Source organism: Anabrus simplex, chromosome 1 (assembly GCF_040414725.1).
Source record: "Anabrus simplex isolate iqAnaSimp1 chromosome 1, ASM4041472v1, whole genome shotgun sequence".
In the NCBI taxonomy this organism is placed as follows: Eukaryota; Metazoa; Arthropoda; class Insecta; order Orthoptera; family Tettigoniidae; genus Anabrus; species Anabrus simplex.
Window position 1 is genome coordinate 1,412,361,471 of NC_090265.1, and position 17,119 is coordinate 1,412,378,589.

Genomic DNA, 17,119 nt, shown 5'->3' on the forward strand with positions numbered 1-17,119 from the left:
TGGTGAACTGACTTGATGAATTAAAATTTTTGCCCTGTATAGATATGGAAAATATATCACAGGTTGTATGTTATTCGGGTTCGTTACCAACTCTTATATTTCATACGTAGATGGCTGTGAATAGTTATTGTTCTCAGTGGTGTATGTAGCAAAATCATAATAATTTAATATGATATTGATATCTTATTGCACTGTGTACTTAGTAAGTTTGTTCGAGTTCATTCCACTGTTGATAAGTTCGCATAATAGGTGGGACGTTGAAGATGGATCCAAGAAAACTGTTGGCAATACTGGCTGCAACAGCGTGTTCGCTGTTCAGTATTCATAATGGCTGCCAGCTGTGAGCAAGACGTGTGTGATGCTGTGACGCTTGAGTTCCCAGTGAAATACTTTAAAGCTAACAAAAGTAGAGGAAAATAAAGTAGAAAATCTAAACCAAATTGTTTTAAACGTTTACAGTAGCCTACGAGATTAGAATCCACTGTGGACTGTGGAAGACGTGAAAAAGTCCGCGCAGCTGATCGGCGTTTCTGTGTACAGTGTTTACGCCGCTCGCTTGGAATGGAAAATCCAAGTCTCCAGGGAAAGAAAGATGTGTCAGCTCAGCACTCGCCGTAAATAAAACAGGAAGGGCCTTAACACGGTATGGGAATAGGATCTTTGGCGTATTCGATGATAATAATAATAATAATAATGTGTACTTTACTTTATATTCGCAACCGCACTCTACCTACAGAAATGTTGTAGTAGTGCTAGGGGCTTTACGTCGCACCGACACAGATAGGTCTTATGGCGACGATGGGATAGGAAAGGCCTAGGAGTTGGAAGGAAGCGGCCGTGGCCTTAATTAAGGTACAGCCCCAGCATTTGCCTGGTGTGAAAATGGGAAACCACGGAAAACCATTTTCAGGGCTGCCGATAGTGGGATTCGAACCTACTATCTCCCGGATGCAAGCTCACAGCCGCGCGCCTCTACGCGTACGGCCAACTCGCCCGGTCAGAAATGTTGTCATGAGAGGATCATGAGTTCGTTTTTACCTTCCGAATGACGAGACTACAATATTTACAACATTCCTGGAAGCATTGTATTTTGCAATCCCACTCACCGGTGGGTTTTTCAGCTTTTTTAACTATGAGAAACTGCCACTGACAGTCGTTGCAAGAGAGCGGAATCGTATACGTATGTTGTAAGTCTCCATGTGCCTCACACAAATCGCATTATGAAACAAAAATAATTCTTGCTTCTCTTGCCTCGGAATTCGTGAGTAATCTGTGGGTTTTATATGTCAATGAAGGAATAAATAGGTATGGTACGTAATCAAAGTACAGCTATGTGAAAGGCAGTGATTTCGTTTGATGCTTCACTATTTCAGAATGAAGTACTGTACTTGTCAGATGGACGCACGGCGTTAATGATAAGCTGGTTGTGGCGGAGATGGAGAACCGCGACGAGACGGGAAGGGGGAACAGGGGACGTGCTCACATGCGGAAGGATACTTTTCCTAAGCTCTTAACTTGAATTTCAGTATAGTTGCTCAGCATCGAGGTATAAACACAAGGGCTTTGCGGACGAGCTGTTGTTGTGGTGTCGGAAAGACCAGTGAGTGTGTAACTGGAGGCGCAGGACGGTAGACTGTACTGTGTGTTTGTGTAATTATGTGGACCGAGGATCGCCTTGAGCCAGCGAGGAAACGTGCTACGTGAGTTCGAGGATGAATGGACCTGTGTTAATTTTCGCCGTTGTGAGTATCGTCTTGCTGTTGAATACTGTTGAGCTGTTTAGTCTTTCAATGCATGGGACTGTGTGAAGTAAATCTGTGGAGCCGAACAACGAAGAGTCGTCGTGTGTGGTATAGCCAGTGGCACTGTGTTCAAATCCAGATGTCTACTCACAGAGGCTGTAGGAGGTGACTGGACTCAGGGATAGTGAAAGTAAGGATTATCATCCCAGGTAAAGGAACGGGCTGGACACTTGCTGCGCCATAAGGTACAGAGATTTTCAAATAGGCTAGTAATTAGTGTGGTCATTCATAACTGGTTAGAATTGCTTGTGTTTAAATGTGTGTGTGTATGTGTGTGTGCATTTATTAGGCCGTCCTGAAGTAAATTAGAGTAATGAAACAAATGAAGTTTTATTCGTAACACAATGTGTTACTGTATTCACTTCTACTTCCGTTTTCTGCTTAAATTTCTCGACTTTTCCTTGCCGCTTTAGGCTTAAGTTATAGCAAAATAAGTCATCATCTTATCTGAACACTTAACATTCCCTGGGCCTAAATTGTTTTCTCTGTTTCCGTTTTCAATAATCCGTAAAAGATATGATCAGATTTTAGTGAAGGATATTTAATTTTTCCAATACAACCACATGGTAATTTACATATTTTTCCTATCCATCTGTCCTCAGATATTGTCCCCTCTTGAGTAATTTTCGACTGTCTTTAATTGTCTTAAATTCTGACTTAATTTTTTTTGCTAGGTGCTTTACGTCGCACCGACACAGACAGGTCTTATGGCGACGATGGGACAGGAAAGGCCTAGAAATGGGAAGGAAGCGGCCGTGGCCTTAAGGTACAGCCCCAGCATTTGCCTGGTGTGAAAATGGGAAACCACGGAAAACCATTTTCAGGGCTGCCGACAGTGGGGTTCGAACCCACTATCTCCCAGATGCGAGCTCACAGCTGCGCGCTCCTAACCGCACGGCCAACTCACCCGGTCCGACTTAATTTCTCCGTAAGTATGGAAGTGCTAATCCCGAAACCTGGTCTCTCCTTCCTTTAAGTGACATTATGCACCATTTAATTCGTGAATTTTTCCTTCGCAGTCAATTATTTCACCGATGAAGTCGAATAACGTACCGTTAACCGGAACGGATTTAGAGTCAGTGGTTAGGTTTTGAAACTTTTCAGAGGTGGTTCGTGTTACTATGATCACTAAAAAAGGATATGCCCTTGGGAATTCACCGTTCGAAGAATAAAAACATCAGTCCACGTGAGGCCGGTTTGAATGCGGCCAGATTTAGGAAGATATTTGGAATTGTACTGTTATTTCCTAAGATACTATACAATTTCTGAATTTAATTTTTAAATAGTGGATAAATAGAGACGGGCATTTGCTCACATTAACTTACTTTTCATTTTCTAGCAATTCTGTCTTATGATGCTGGAGCTTCATTATGAAGATCCATGCATGTGGTTTTTTTCTCTTTTTTAAATTGAGTCTTCAGTGATTGAAGCTGTGTTTCCAACTTGAACATCAAAGTCAACTTGAAATTCCTAACCTGTGTAGTTCTCTTATTGCAGTAACGTGATAGAGGGGTAATAGATAAAAAATTACATGACTGGTAGCGTCCTTAGTATTGTCAATTTGTATCCCAATTTAGGGGGAGAAGGAAATTGATGAGGCTCTATCCACTATCACTGACAATACCACCGAATTAGCATCTGTAGTAAGTTTTTTGAAGTAAGCAATCCATCTGCTAACCAACTTAAAAGAATACAGGCTAGATTGTTCCATTTCTATCATGGGGCTAGGGACCTATTGCCTCTAAAGTTGAAAGAAGATCATGCTAAGGAGGCTAGTAATTTAATTGATCATCTATCAGAAATGCCAAATAGAGTCAATCAATTGTTGACTGGGGCTGCTGCTCCCGAAACCGACCAAGCCCCTGTGATAAACATAGCGAGTGAGGAGGATTCTTCCAAAATGGTAGAACGTAGAAAATCTGGGGCAACTCAACAGACACCAGCCCCATTGGAAACTGAGTCTGGTCTTCTGAAACAAATTATACCTTTCTTTTTGAACAATGCTGTGTTTGAAGCCTCTCAACCCTCTAGGCCGCCACCAATTATGTCACCCTGTTTCAGTAGTTTGCCCCATCCATTGGCTATGCTGCTTAGGGGAATTTCGAAATTTTCAGTAAACTCCACTAATGATGTTATTTCATATCTCAGGTTCCTTGTTGAATTTCAAGATCACGCTCTAGTGTTTTTTCTCTCATTCCCAAATTCTTCAAATCATGTATCCATATTCAGTAGGCGTCCTCTCGGACAAAATAGTTAAGGCCATTGCTGGTAGATCATCCATAGAAGACTTGCACGCCCACCTGTTGGCTAATTTCATTCCGGCTAGGGCAATGTCATCCTTAATACAGAAGTTCTATTTTAGGGTACAACGTCTGGATGAAAATCTTGCGGACTTCATCCAATATATCAAATTTTATTGGGAGTCTGTCTGAAAACAGCTGCATCACCTCGGGATAAAGACACGAATTTACTTCGTCCGGCTCCTTGCCTAAGTGATCGGAGTAGTAGCCTTCTGTTCAGTAGGCCCAGGGTTCATTTAACGTCCGGGTTGGAGATTTTACCCATAAAAAACATGTTTCCCTTGGTTTGTACTGTCCCCAATATTCCTGCAATTCTCATACAGCACCCAAAACTATCCTCCACTACAAAACAACGCAGTTCTCACACACGGTAGATTACGCCCACTCGAGTCGGAGGGTCTGTCTTACAACGGCCGCAGGCTTGGAATAGCTACACGAAACTTAAAAAAAAGTCACTTCACTCTTTAAGAGAGCGTGCACAGTTTTTCAATTACAGACGCAAAATTGCTCCAAAGCACTAACTCCACAGCGATATCACTGAACTGCATTCCTTGCTCTTAATCGCTGGCAGAACTGGACTCAAACTGAGTCATCTCGCTCGTTCGCCTATAAGAGAGGCTGGCCCTCCAAGATCCTTCAGACGAGGAGAAGCCGTTGAAAATGTCAAGGGATGGACAGCTCTGCATTCAGCTTCGAGTTGCTTCCACTTGGGCCTCGAGCCGTCAAGGAGTGAATGAAGAGGGAGCAGCCTTCTTCTTCAGGCTGGTCCATGAGTAGTGCAGTTGGACTGAGCGGGCTGCCCTATAGGTGACGTTACTGCTACTGAGGGTTGCTAGATTGCTCCGCCCAACGCCGCATATTGCGATGCCGGATTCTGTTAACATAACAATACACAGTATTTGCAGGAGTAAAACCTTTCTTCCATAACGTTCTGTTAGTGCCTCAATTGCTTTACTGTAGTTCTCTGTGGTTCATGGATAGCTTGCGACAATCTCCTTGGTTCCAGATTCCATTGATTCGAAGAATCTTTAAATTTGTCACTTTCATAAAATAATGTATCATCATTAATTTTCTTGATTCTAGAATCAAGAGAACAAGTTAGTAACACCTCCATAAATGTTCCAATTTCGATTCTCGGTAACTTGAATGACCTATCCTCCTTTTCTGTTGGCATTCTTAAGCTCCTGAAGGCTTCATTCTAAGAAATCACAAGTGGCAACCTCAGACAATATGTTGGTTGTTAGAGTGTTATCTACATCAAGTCTTAGTCTATAATTTGAAATTCTGTACAATATTCTCCATCCCTCTCATGTCATTCTAAATTTAATTCTTCGCTTTTATTGTGATCCAGTAACATGTCTATTACTTTTTCATGCATTTCCCTTTGCCTATTTCTGTCATTAAAGCTTTAAGTCGCCGAAAGGAAATATTCAAACTATCGACATTGTTGTGGTACACACCCCCACCATGAGTAAGTTAATTTGTTCAACTATTGTAGTAAATAACATTCTCACTGGTCGTCCAGTTTTCGTAAATTCCTTCAGTTCTTAGTTTATATTTAATTAAATTACTCAGGATATAGTAAAACATTCTTCCAAAAATGAACTTTACACGAGAGAAATATTCGGCGCCATACTCTTCGCAATGAGAATTCGTTTTAATCACATATTCTGTATATCTGTGAATGTGTTAATCTTAAAGCACTAACTCCACAGCGATGTAACTGAACTGCATTCCTTGCTCTTAATCGTTGGCAGAACTGGTCTCAAACTGAGTCATCTCGCTCGTTCGCCTATAAGATAGGCTGGCCCTCCAAGATCCTTCAGACGAGGAGAAGCCGTTATGAAAATCACGACGGGGTCACCAAACAGGTTGGAGACGTCACTAAAAATAACATAAATGGAAGAGTTGATATTCAAAAGGCAGTAAGGGCCAAAAGTCTGACCAGGAAGAAATTGAGGAGGCTGTAGAACACACATTGATTCACCTATTGATTGGAATAACATAGTGCAATTGTAAGAATAGGTCGCTGCAACGCAAGCCCGATATGTGAAAAAATGACGTTACGCTCAACAAACGCTATAAGGTTACGTTAACAGCAAAATGGAAAAGAACACAAACAATCATACAACACACAAACCCTCAAGAAAAATAAAATTACAAGCGGAAGCAATGGAATCTGTACTGAACCCCCCCCCCCACCGCCCCCAATAAAAAAAGGTCTATGAACCTCAGGAAATCCTGAGGCAGGTCACCAAAGGACAACACCAATATTCTTTAAAGTAAAATTATAATTAAATTTCAGAACAGATTACATTAAAGAAAAATTATTAATCATCAATTTTGTGTAAATAAATGAAAATTTGAAAATATATTGAAACAAATTGTTATAACACAATAAATCTTATGCAAAATAAATGAATCAATGAGGCTAAAAGTAAAGAACGGAGATTTATAACAAATTTTCTTAACTAACAAAACTTAAGTGTGGTGCATCATAAACCACCACTATTTTACACATCATTTTAACATTTAATAAAGATTAATAAAAATAATGTAGGACGAATAGCTAGGCTGAAATTAACGAGAGGAGTTTATGACAATTCCTGGTGGAGATATCACCCACCAAAAGTATGGTCTGAGGCATAGTTCCATTAATAGTCACATGAAATTAAAAATTACGGACCATCCAGACCTAAAATGTATTGAAATATAATCAGCCCAAAATTAAAAAAACGTCAATCACAGGTAAATCAAAAATAAATCCCAAAATAAAACAAAATGGATTAGTCAATCAACTAAATTAAATCCTACAGGCAATAAAAAAGAAATCAAGGCAGGCACGGTAACTTAAGGCGTCCACACACACTGAGAATCAACAAAGATCACACGCCAAGATCAAAACGACAATTAATCAGCTTCGTCACGCGATAACAAAAGAAGGATGCGCAAGGTAAGGCAATAATGACACCATAACGTAATTGGAAAAAATGGAGGCAAGATAAAGCAACAATGTGATACTAAAAATGATACGCTCCACTATAATTGTATAAATCTTTCACGAAATAATATATTATTACGTGAACTTTTGTTTTTGAACATTGCAGTTGAAATATAAGCTTGAAATAAAACCTAGTGAAAATATTTAGCACGTCCCAGTGATAAATGAATAATACGTATACACATACCTTAAAAATTACTTATGTATATAAACATTAATATTTTGTAGCTAATATGAAATTGTAAGTAAATGAAAGGTTTTAACATAATGAGGAGAAATAATACTTGAACTAATAAATAATAATATAGTAAAAATGTTGACCTAAGAGGAAATACCATATCCACGGGACACGATAAAATAAATAGAATTAATACACGCACCAAACGAAATAATACAAGGAGTCTCAATAAACGAGCAGAATAAATATTAATCGTAGGGGGAAAATAAATTTTGGAAAAACAAAAAACAATTTCAAAGTTACCGGTCAAACAAAGTACATTAAACAAAACAAACCCCATGGCACTACTGCCCTTGAAGGGCCAAGCGACTGCTGCTCAGCCTGAAGGCCTGCAGGAAACAAAGGACATCACATTTAAAAATTACACCAAAATTGCGCACAAACTTCGTAATTGAAAGAGAACCAAATCAAAATTCTTACCACAAGCCCTACATAATAAAATAACACGACCAACAAAAGGTAAATTGTGAGACAAAATGAAATATTTAAAAGGAAGTACTTACGAGAATGGCGAGTCTCTATATCCAATAGCAACTTACCCATACTGACCCATGCACTGGTAATCACCGACACAAAATAAGGAAGGTAACATTAAATTTACATTATAATTATTAAATCTTACATACTAAGCTAATACCAACAAGATAGTTTAATCCCTAAACGGAATTCCTAAATCAGACTTAACCGATCCCGGTAGGAGTTTGCTCAATTTCAGCAGATGAGGGCAGTGACAAGCCTAAGATACGTCCGCGCTCAGCACAGTCTAAAGGAGGACAGTCTCTAAGATGGCCGTATTAGTGTTAGTGTCTGGCGAATAAGGTACGCTCTAGTGAGAGAGTCCGTACGCAGTACTATTAATCTAGTTCACTAACAGATGGAGTCTGGGTTCACTCAGCCGTCACACACAGCATATGCGAGGCAGCAAGGAAGGAAATTTCACAATAACACGATGGCAATATGGCAAAATATTCTCATTTAAAATGACCAGATGAAAACGATGAGAATGCCCAATCCATATCAGAATTTATGGGTATCTCTGCCGTACAGACACGTATCTTAAAATGCACCGTTTTTAAGTAGGGTCTGATTTCGAGTAATATTTTGTTAATGTAATAAAATTGGAGCCTACAACAGACTAACATTGTAGACAGTCAAACATACGAAACAACCGAGTAGTGTTATTATAACAATCGGCTGATATCAATGAACGTTCAGAAATACTATTTTCTACTTTATACTGCCTTCCTCAATATATTTTTCCTGTGGTTTTTCTTTGAGGAAGGTTTTTGTTATTGTTTATTTTTCGCTTTATAGTGGTTAATAGTCAGTGCTTACCTTTGTTGCAAAAGAAGAACATTGATCATAGAAATTTACTCCTCTGTTATGAGGTTCCATACACTACGAATTTACATTCCAGGAAATATTCAATAACTCATGTTCATTATAGTCTTGCAAAGAAAGAAAAATGAAAACCTACAACTTGTTATCCAGTCACTGACCGGGTCAGGGATGGAATGAATGAAACATATATAGGCTGTTTTTACAATGGGGTCGCCACTCCCAAGGTGATTTATTAATGAGTGATAAATGCTATGAAATGATAATAGAGAGTGTTGCTGGAATGAAAGATGACAGGGAAAACCGGAGTACCCGGAGAAAAACCTGTCCCGCCTCCACTTTGTCCAGCACAAATCTCACATGGAGTCACCGGGATTTGAACCACGGTATCCAGCGGTGAGAGGCCGACGCGCTGCCGTCTGAGCCACGGAGGCAGTCTTGCAAAGACTAGGCCTATAAATATTTACAACTTAATTGTAAGATTCAGTTAGAAATTTGCAGAATTTTTCATACGTAGCTTTTATTTAGAGTAACCAAAACAGTAACATTTGAATAAAAACTGAACTGGTCGCAGGAAAATATCCACTGCAAAATTCAATTTCAAAAAACAAATTTTTTGATTTTCATAATCTATCGTATATAAAATTACCTGTTAATCTAATGGTACTTCATCCTCTGTAACAATGATTCTGAGTTCAAGGGGCGTGAAAAAATGATCTGTTTCTTCCTTTAGGCCGCGTGCACACCGAGCGCGTTTCGAATAGTGTGTTGCGTGTAACGTGAAGTGCTATGCATAGCGCAAGGCGTGCTTCCTGTTCATACCGAAATCTCTACGGTATGCACTCAGCTTAGTTTGGTGCGAGGCGTTTTATGGTGGTCACGAAATAATGCTGTTATCCAAGTTCACTAGAAACAGTTTATTGATGGGTAACAGTTACTTTAAATTGAAAGAAATAAGAATCGAAAGTGTGTTCATGAATTTAATGAAGAAGGAATTACTTTCGGAGAATTCTATCTTTGTACAACGATGCAAGACTTTTATGATTACTTAAGAATGACAACAAATACTTTTGACCTTCCAAACCCTGCAATTAAATGTGGCGACAAGTAGAAGAAAATATTGGGGAAAATTGATTTATCCCAATTATTTGGGAACACTGGGCAGCAAACACGTGGAAATTAATAAATCACGCTCTTTGTATTATCATTATAAATAGTTGGTGATGCAGATTGCAAGCTGCTGGCTGTTGATATTGAGGCAGATGGATATGAAAATGATGAAGGAAATTGTAGAATTACCTCGTTTCACAAATTATTGTAAAATAACACACTAAATATTCCACTAGCACGAGAACCCCCACAGATTCAGGATATCGCTCCTTTTGTCATTATTGTTGATAAAGCACATCCTCTTTGGCAGTACTTGATGAGGCCATATTCTAAAATAATTTGAGACAATCGAAAATGTATTTATAATTATCGAATCTCAAGGGCAATAAGTGGCGGGTTTTACCAAAGTTTTCCAGTGCAAGCAATATTGTGAAATCTACCTACGTCCTTCATTACTTCATTTTAATCCACGAACCTTTCCGGACGGGAAATGATGATGATGATGATAACCTGATTAATCAGCTTGATAATCAATTACGAACTAACAAACCAACAAAGTGCCGTTCCTCGGAAAGAGCTAAAAACATCCCAGATACCTTTTGCGATTTCTTTAATGACACTAGATCTGTAGCTTGGCAGAATAATTACACTTATCATATCAATGCCTTTCTTTAAAAACCTCGTAAGTCCGAATACTCTTCCTATCCATTATATTCCTTAAGACTGGTCACGCCTCCCAGTCTCATATTTATATGCAGTCCAAAAGAATAATTTTCGTTATGGTCATTTTCCTCTGCCAATTTGTAAAGGAAAATGAACCTTAAATACATTATACTGTAGGAGTGTGTAAATTTGCCATGCAATCAACATCCCTACAATACGGTACGGTAAGGTCCATTTTCCTTTAGACAATAGCAAAGGAAAATGAACACAGCGAAAATTATTCTCATGAACTGCATACAAATATATGACCGGGAGGCGTGACCAATCTTAAGGAATATAATGGGTAGGAAGAACATTTGGACATACGAGGTTTTAAAAGAAAGCCATCGATATACAATTTATCACCATAACAAAACTGTAGTAAATATGTGACAAACGTAATAATTCATAAATAGAAATATTCACTTCCAAGACCACCACTAGCCTGCAGAGTGGTATAATTCTTCATGTTACCACCCTCCGTTGGCAAAATTATAAACCGATATGACAGAGTCTGAGAGATTTTATGCACTCTCTCACAAAAGTGTTCGCCGGGCTGAGTGGCTCAGACGGTTAAGGCGCTGGCCTTCTGACCCCAACGTGGCAGGTTCGATCCTGGCTCAGTCCGGTGGTATTTGAAGGTGCTCAAATACGTCAGCCTCGTGTCGGTAGATTTACTGGCACGTAAAAGAACTCCCGCGGGACTAAATTCCGGAACCTCGGCGTCTCCGAAGACCAGAAAGTAGTTAGTGGGACGTAAAACAAATAGCATTATTATTAGTATTACAAAAGTGTTCGGCTCCATGGCTAAATGGTTAGCGTATTGGCCTTTGGTTACAGGGGTTCCGGGCTCGATTCCCGGCTGCGTCTGGAATTTTAACCATAATTGGTGTCCGCCTCCGTATCGTAACGGTTAGTATTATTATCTGCTGTCCTCGGGGGCCCGGGTTCGACTCCGAATACTGCTAGAAATTTAAGAATGGCAGGAGGGCTGGAATGTTGTTGAAATGGTACAAGGAGCTCACCTCCATTGGTGGTGTCCCTGAAAAGAGCTGCACCACCTCGGGATGAGGACACGAGTTTATTTTGTTACCATAATTGGTAAATTCAGCTGGCACGGCGGCTGGGTGTATGTGTCGTCTTCATGATCATTTCATCCTCATCACGACGCAGGTCACCTACGGGTGTCAATTTAGAAGACCTACAACTGGCAAGCCGAAGTTTTCCTCAGACACTCCCGGCACTAAAAGCCATCCGCGATTTCATCCCATCACAATGTGTGACTGTAGAAGTAATGGAATATTACGGTAAATGTATACTGTAGGAATGTTGAAAATACTTTAGTCCACTTATTTTGCGAAACAGCTACATTTTTACCGTTTTTGTGTCTTGGCATCAATATGTATTCTCTTTGAAACATTGCATAAATAATTTCGTCTTCCATTGCTTCAGAAAAAAAAAAAGTATTGCTATGCAATTAACCAACACTGCTCGTTGTCTGGCGCTTCGTTTAGCTTGAAGGTAGGCGTGCTGCGTAGCAGTGCGCTCCCGCTGTTGGTGTGAATACCTGGCTTAGGAACAAAGCACCGGTAATGCTTAGCGTTGAGCAACACGCGACACACTATGCGAAGCGCGCTCGGTGTGCACGCGGCCTCAATCTTCAGGATACTGGTTCCTGTCAAATATTAGAACAAAAGTTTGAAACTGTATTAATAATCAAAAAATCATAAAATATCGACTTTTTCACAACTAACGAAAGAGTCAATAATAGTGTACATATGAGTCAAATTTCAAGAAAGTGCCAAGAATAGTTACAGGGTTATGGAATATTTCCGCAAAAGTATGTTCGGTAGTCTATGAAACCCTTTAATAGGGAAATAATTTTCTAAAATCAATGTTACTTTTATACAACAATATTAAGCACGGATAAAGGAATTGTTATCTATACGTTAACTAAAACATGAAACATTAATAACTGACAAATAGCAAAACTTCTTTCAAACAATACCACACAAAAATATGTTGAGAAAGCCAGTAATATGTAAAAGAAAAGTATGTTTCTGTAACTTTCGTAGCTATCAACAGATTTTAATAATTTCACTGCGCAGTTATCTCGTATGTTTAACACTAGTTAAATGGTTAGAGTGCTGGCCTTTTGTCACAAGGGTCCCGGGTTCGATTTCAGGCAGGTCGAGAATGTTAACCATGGTTAATTTCGCTGGCACGGAGGCTGGGTGTATATGACGCTTTCATCATCATTTCATCCTTACCACGACGCGCAGGCTGCCTACGGGAGTCAAATCAAAAGACCTGAATATGGCAGCCGAACTTGTCCTCGGACACTCCCGGCACTAAAAGCCATATGCCATTTCATTTCATTTCATTTCATTTAATAACAGTTATTATCACCAATACTACCAATAATGTATTATGGTTTCTTTATGAACAGATATATTTTGAATTCGGTGCCAATATTTACTGTAGAAGTTTCTAATCAATCTGCCTAACTAAAATGCATGTACTGTTCGTCCAACCCTTGTCCTATATCTCTACAGGGTCGGTTATGAATACTGAGATGTACCTTCGTAGCAAGTATTTACAACCGGACTAAAATAAATTTATCAGCTCAAATGAGAGTATAAATATGTAAAAAAAACGTATTGCCGATAAGATAAATTTTCATATCTGAGAAACTATAAATGTTGAGAATTAATTTTAATTTTTAAAAATTGCGTTTTCACACTCGGTTGCACAATTGATAACATTGACTTGGGCAAGTTTTATCTACACTCGAATGGTTTAGTTAAGATGTGCAGGCGCAGCAAGTAGCTGTATCTTCAAACATCTAACATATTTTACATAATATTTGGTATATATTTCGTTATTGTAGTGAGACGCAGTACAATGTGGTACCAACTTCAAAAAAATCAAAAATCTTTAAAAAATGATGATAAATTTATGGGTATTGGTAACAATAATAACAGGATATTAAACATAACGAAGTAACTTTGTAGTGTATTTATTATTTATTACGAGCGTTTCAGAATCATTATTTTTGGGGTGTCTATTCCAGTATATTTTTGTGAAATTTTGAAATTGGTTTTTTATTTTTAATAGTTTTATGAAGCTTGTTAATAACAATTTTGCTGTACGAAACCTCTGCACAGGCAGGCGTAGTATCACACGATGGGCAGACTACTCAGTATATCAGCTACCACCTTCATGTCAATAAACTTCGGCCATTGATACGTTCACGTAACCATGGTACCTGGTCTAGGAGTAACCACTTTCTCGGGGAGTAATATGTCTCTTACTGATAGAGGCGATGAATGAGATGATTGTTTGATTAAATAAAAACTACTGATCTGATTTACATTAAATTTTATTGGGACCAATACGATATAATTCCTTTGAGTTAACATTTCGTGAAAATCGATTGCGGAATCGCAGAGTAATAAGTGTAGACCTATATCATTAGAAATACAGGTGTGTAGCGTATTGTCATATCCAGCATAGATCTTCTTTACAACTTGATGTGGCTACTTCTTGATTTAATTACGGCGTAGTGTCTACAAGATTTTATAGGTGTCCTTCAAAGATTCATCACGGAAGCATACTCTGACCAGAATTTCTAACATCTTCAATTATGCGCTGCAGTTTATCCTTTCGGATTTTTTCTTGCAAATAGGCCATAGTTTTCGATGGGATTGACGTCTGGTGAATTCCCAGCTCAATGTAAGACATTCAGACCATATTCTTAAAAAAGCCTGACTGGAAGAGTTACGCGCCAGTACGACTTGCTTTAAACACCACAGATCCATATAGTTAAAGGTGCTTGAGAGTACGCCGATACATCATAATTAATAATTCAGTCAACTGAGACTAGATATCCTCATCCAGTGTAGGGGAAAAATCATCTAAACCATAACTTCTTCTGAATGTTCGACAGTTTGGTGAATATACTTTTGTGATATCTCCGAGTTTCCAAAATTTCATACCTGAAATAAAGTCATCACGGGCAAATTAACCTAAACATCTCGTAGACAGCCATGTTGAACCAGGATTTCTTCTATTAAAAGTGTTCCTAATTAGCGAATGAAACTCTTCTCCAATATTCCCTAGTAAAAGATTTATCTCATTGCTCACTGCAGCCGTTTCTTCATCACGGCACGTGTCAAAATTTGTTTCTGCACAAGCCGTGGTGATTTACGGTCACGATCCAGCAAACGTCGGTGGAGAGTTAAGGTTAACGGTGTTTGAAATAACTATTACGAATACAAATCAGCTGAATGAAACAAGGAGAGTGTTGCGAAATCTATGAACATCCACGAAGGTCGAAATTTATGTTTCATTCTATTAATTTGCACAAGGTTGTGGAGAACATTTTTTGGAGACTTTAAAATACAATTGGATAATAAAATTGATACTTACACAGGGTTATCTTCACAGTGTATTACTCTACACTTTGCCTCGCCTTCTTCGCCGGTACAAATACAGATATCGCATCCATGCCAGAACATCACGTAGGCTGGCTTCCCGCAGGAATGGTGATTCATTTCTAGAAAAATACGTGTTAATATAACAGAATTGAAAAAATCTCCCACGATACTGTTACATGAATACGATAAAAGGCAATCTTAAGTGGTGATGATGTTAGGAAATTTTGAAAAATTGAAATTTAAAAATAACTTTCCATCCTTTGGGAGCATATTTTAAAAATATATCTGAAATACCGTAATGTATTTAACAGATATATTAGTCTAAACTTCGAGGTCTTGAAGGAGCCACTCCCGTTATTCTAAAAACTGTCATTTCTAACTTTCAGTTTTCAGAAGAATTTTGAGGGATGATTTGGTGAATATACAAGAGATTAAAGATGACTGCAATATTTACCTATTCGATAAGCATGCTTCTATCTCTTTGATAAAATTCAGTGGACAGTGTCTGGCACCCAGGGTCCAGTTTGCTTTTGGATATTTGGTAGACTGATAGATATCGATCACCACTAATCTGCATTTAGAACAGTTAACCAGGTGGTGGAGTTCACATCAGTTGTTCATCTAGACCTTTCTTGAATCTTTTCAAATAATTTAGAAACATAAGGAAAGATCTTCATTAGGGTAATCACATAAATGGGATTGTAAATAAAGGATACAGATCTCTGGACATGGTTATGAGGGTGTTTAGCGGTTGTAGTAAGGATGTAAAGGAGAGGGCTTATAAGTCTCTGGTAAGACCCCAACTAGAGTATGGTTCCAGTGTGTACTACCCTCACCAGGATTACCTGATTCAAGAACTGGCAAAAATGTTGCAAAATTTGGGCTGGGAAGAACTGGGAGAAAGTAGACTAGCTGCTCGACTGAGTGGTATGTTCCGAGCTGTCAGGGGAGAAATGGCGTGGAATGACATTAGTAGAAGAATAAATTTGAGTGGCGTCTTCAAAAGAACGAAAGATCACAATATGAAGATAAAGTTGGAATTCAAGGGGACAAATTGGGGCAAATATTTATTTATAGGAAGGGGAGTTAGGGATTGGAATAACTTACCAAGGGAGATGTTCAATGAATGTCCAATGCCATTGAAATCATTTAAGAAAAGGCTAGGAAAACAACAGATAAGGAATCTGCCACCTGGGTGACTGCCCTAAATGCAGATCAGTATTGACTGACTGATTGATTGATTGATTGATTGATTGATTGATTGATTGATTGATTGATTGATTGATTGATTGATTGATTGATTGATTGATTGATTGATTGATTGATTGATTGATTGATTGATTGATTGATTGAAATTTATTGAAGACGTTTCTACCCAGGTAAATTATTCCAGTCCTTAACTTCTCTTCTTAAAAAAATAATATTTGCTCCTCTTTGTCCTCAGAATTCCAAATTTCTCTTCATATTGTCATGTCTTCCACTTTTAGAAACACCGCTCAGCCTTATTCATCTACTAATGTCACTGCACAGCAACTCTCCACTGGACGTCTCGGAACCTACCGCTTAGTCGAGCAGCTTATATCCTCATTTCCATGTCATCCGAGCCCAAAGGTAGCATCATTTTAGAAACACTACTCTATTTCAGATAGACAGGTAGAGAGATAAAAATAATTTATTATAACTGACAAGGGTAGGGACACTTGTCTATGCCTTACACTTAATCGCTGAATTTAAAACTTGAAAAACTGATATAAATAATAGGAATACCCTATTATGCTATTCTATGTTCATAAAATATCTAATACGGGGCGAGTTGACCGTGCGGTTTGGAGCGCGCAGCTGTGAGCTTGCATCTGGGAGATAGTGGGTTCGAATCCCACTGTCGGCAGCCCTGAAAATGGTTTTCGTGGTTTCCCATTTTCACACAAGGAAAATGCTGGGGCTGTACCTTAATCAAGGCCACGGCACCTTTCTTCCCATCCCTAGACCTTTCCTATCCCATCATCGCCATAAGACAAATCTGTGTCGGTGCGACGTAAAACAAATAGCAAAAAATATATATAATCTACTACACGATCTACAAAAGTGAATTGAATTTATTGTCGCTCTTTAAATACATCATCATCATTTTCTTAGCGTTTGTCGCGCGATGGAGCAGTGTCCGGTGTTTGGCAAGCCTATCTCCCGTT